At 42.3% G+C, this 3,346-nt stretch overlaps 1 pseudogene; it reads left to right on the top strand.

Moving 5' to 3' along the window:
• The first annotated feature begins 246 nt into the window (after positions 1-246).
• LOC147890753 (uncharacterized) lies at positions 247-972 on the top strand (annotated as a pseudogene).
• The last annotated feature ends 2,374 nt before the right edge of the window (positions 973-3,346 follow it).

Here is a 3,346-nt window from a genome sequence, read left to right as displayed (position 1 = left end):
GTGGCATTACCTCGAGCCATGCATGCAATCTGTGTTGCTGGGCTTTTCCATTAAACCGGGGGATGATGAGAGTTATTTCTGACGTCACAATGTAGCTCGAATGATTATGGTGAGGAGTGACCAGGAAGGCATGTGTAGTAGTTATAGGTTGGGCCTTCCAGTATGGAGAGTAGCGAGTAGAATGGTGAAACTGAAGAGGATGGCATGAAGTGGTGCTGCGTCGGGGGAGAGTGGTGAAGGTGAGATATGCGAGAACGAGACCGAGGTAGATGGATGCGGGTGAGTTTTTGTGAGTTGTGGTGTTGTTCGTTGCGTGCATGCGGGATGGGCGATGGGCGTCTGTGGTTGTAGGCGGGTAGTGTTGAAGAAGAGAGGCAGAGGTCAACCTTGAATCTCCACCACGAACAAGAAGACAACAGGACCAAAGTTGAAGGTGCTGAGCGTCACTGTAGGGATCGGAGGAGACGACGTAGATCAAGGTCTCATCGAACGTGTGGATGAATTTCTACAGAGGGAAAGTCTTGTTGGTCTGTGTTCCTTGGAAAGAGGTGGAGCCTTGTCTCATCTACATTTGCAGATGGTTGTTCGTTTGATCGTCAAGAGTATCTTGTCTGTGATCAAGCTAATCCAATGCTACATTGGATGGGACAAGAAGGACCAGTTGGGGGTGTGATAATGTGTAGGGCCTTGAAGCAGAGAAACATGCATACGTTTCATGGTATGCTTGGGTATTGCATTAAGGATACAGGTCTCCCACACTTCAATTATGTATCAAAGAGTGTGAGCACCTAGGACTTGGAGACTGGAGTGGAGATTTATGTAAGGTTTGGTGCAGACGAATGCAAGAACAAGGTGTGCCTCAACCGCCAGAACGTGTTTGATAGATGTTTCATGTTTTGGAAGTTCAAGCAAAGTTGTAGACTCAGAATGACATTTAGCCCCTGCCTATTGAAAATCCTCCAAACTAGGTAGTACTACTCGTCAGCTTTGTGGGTGATTTTGTTTCATGGTCATGGTATGGAATTGAGTCGTGCAAACTCCCTCTGGAAAGCCATGGTTGCACCCTTATCACTTACTGCTACAAAGGATATTTTGGCTTTTTTTTCTAAATGCATGCATCATTGAGACTGCTCAGCCTCGTGTAGATTGCCATGTAAAAGGTGTGATTCAGCCTGCATCGAGATATTTTGAAGTTTCCCCTATGATGTTGCCCTTAGATGTGAAGATGCTTGGAGTCATGAATGTTGATGTTCAGCCTGAGTAGAGTACAAACGAGAGTCCAAGGAGACATCCTGGGAAGGAACTTGCAACTAGCCCAATAGAAACTGCATCTACAAGCAGCACAGTTCCACGAATGCCACTTGACTATATTCCATTGGTTAGAGTAGGAAAAAATGGAATCTACATAGCGTAGAAGAACATTTTGCTCATCTTTTGTATACGTCGCTTTAGCAACTCATGGGAGTTTTGGAAAGATGTAATATGCAATACATATGTGCAATAAAGAGGCATGAGTCTTTTGTTAAACCTGAATTTTCTTTGTAAAATCATTGATCATTTGTATTTCATTTTGGATCGAATGGATTGATAGAAACGAAGATACAGAATTTTGAAGTTAGAGTAGCCATCAGACAATAGAAAGCATAAATGTCAAAATTAGAACCCTTTTCAATGCATAGACGAGCCACGGCTTCTTAATGGGCACAAGGAATCAACAAATCTTTGCAAGACCTAAGGATACAAACATCAACTTTATTAGAGTAGTCTGTAGATGAACAGATTAGCAGAAGAGGAGAGGCTACAATGCTTAGACTCATGAGGGTGAGTAGGAAGGAGGAGGAATTAGGATGTACCAATCAAAAAATCCAACACTTCACTCTCTTCACTCTTATAAATGAACAATGCCAAGACAATGCCTAAACACAAGCCTTACGACATCCATTTGAACTAAGTCAAGCATCTTCAAGGCCAACCTCTTCTCACTGCTCCTCTAAAGTGGCATAGCTCTCTGGACCCCGTTTAAGGGCAAACACTTTTGTGACCCACTAATCCTTAAGCCATGTATGGAAAATGTTAAGGTTCTCAAAATCAAAATTTATGACAAAATGATGCCATATGTTCATCTCATACTACTTTACAAAGAAAATAGTTGTTACCTTTCCAAATCTATCTCCATATCAAGTATCCCACTCTCCAAGATCCTTCTCCTCAAGCTTTTGCAGCTCGGCATTTGACATAGTGAGTTTTTACTACTCAAGAGCCTTTCTAAGCTCTTGAGTTATATGGACCTATTTTAAAAAAACTTTGGGTTTTTTTGGCTTAAAAATTTTGAAAGATGAAACAAATTAGAAACCCATGGGATGCTTGGCCAATCAAAAAAGATAGCTAGCTATTATGCAAGTTGCTTATCTAGAACTTAGCTCATTGCCTAGAGTATCCTAGAAACAAGGTGTAAATAACCAAGATGCAGGACTATACCATAAGCAGTGGAGATCTAGGAAGAAGATGCTCCTATCACCTCTCTGTATCAAGGTAGGCAATTGAGGGATAGGATAAAAAAGCTATAGTTCATTTAGCTTATGGGTTCTAGGTTGGCAAGGGGTGGATAATGAAAGAGAAGGATCCTCCAAGGAACTCAAAATTCCCTAAAGGATGGTGATGCAACCAAGATGAGGAGTGACCAAAGCCCAAAAAAGCCAATAGGCCAACAAAAGGTGGGAAGGTAAGGCAAGGCAAAGGAAGAAAGGGTGGATGCCAGGAGAGTGTTAGACATCATAGTAGTAATAGCTAGAGGGGGCCTACAAGGATGCCCTTACAAAGTAGCAATACGAACCATCTAGCCCCAAGCAAGAGAAAGGCAAGATAAAGCAAGCTATGTAAGGCCTTGCTACTATGGCCCATTGGAGGATTCACAGCTAACAGGAGCTGGTAGAATAGCATATGAATAAGCTACTAGACATGCATTAAAGCACTTGAGATCTATGAATTGCATTATCTTGAAAAGGGGGGGACATGCACCCCTAATTCTAATGCATTGGACTACCTTGAGGGAGGGGATGAAGCCCTGTTGACTCTTTCCCATGGCTTCCGCACGAAGAGCAAGGTATTCTTAGTATGAACGATTTCGAGGCTTGTTGTTGTCATCTATGGATATATCAGTGTTATCGTTTATAGTATAAGTGTAGCTTAGGACCTTGGGTCATATTTTGGTGAGAGACGTAGGCTTAAGTGTGGTAAGCAAACATAGTATATGCATATGTGAAAGGAACGTGCATCATCATGATTGGGCTAATGAAGGCTTTCTCCTTCATTTGGGGTTGAAGGGTTTAGGAGGAGTTTTAAGGCT

The sequence above is a fragment of the Dipteris shenzhenensis genome, chromosome 18 (genome assembly GCF_047967505.1).
Source record: "Dipteris shenzhenensis isolate YYH24624 ecotype China chromosome 18, Dip_SZ_1.0, whole genome shotgun sequence".
NCBI lineage: Eukaryota > Viridiplantae > Streptophyta > Polypodiopsida > Gleicheniales > Dipteridaceae > Dipteris > Dipteris shenzhenensis.
This window is presented reverse-complemented; position numbering and strand designations above follow the sequence as displayed.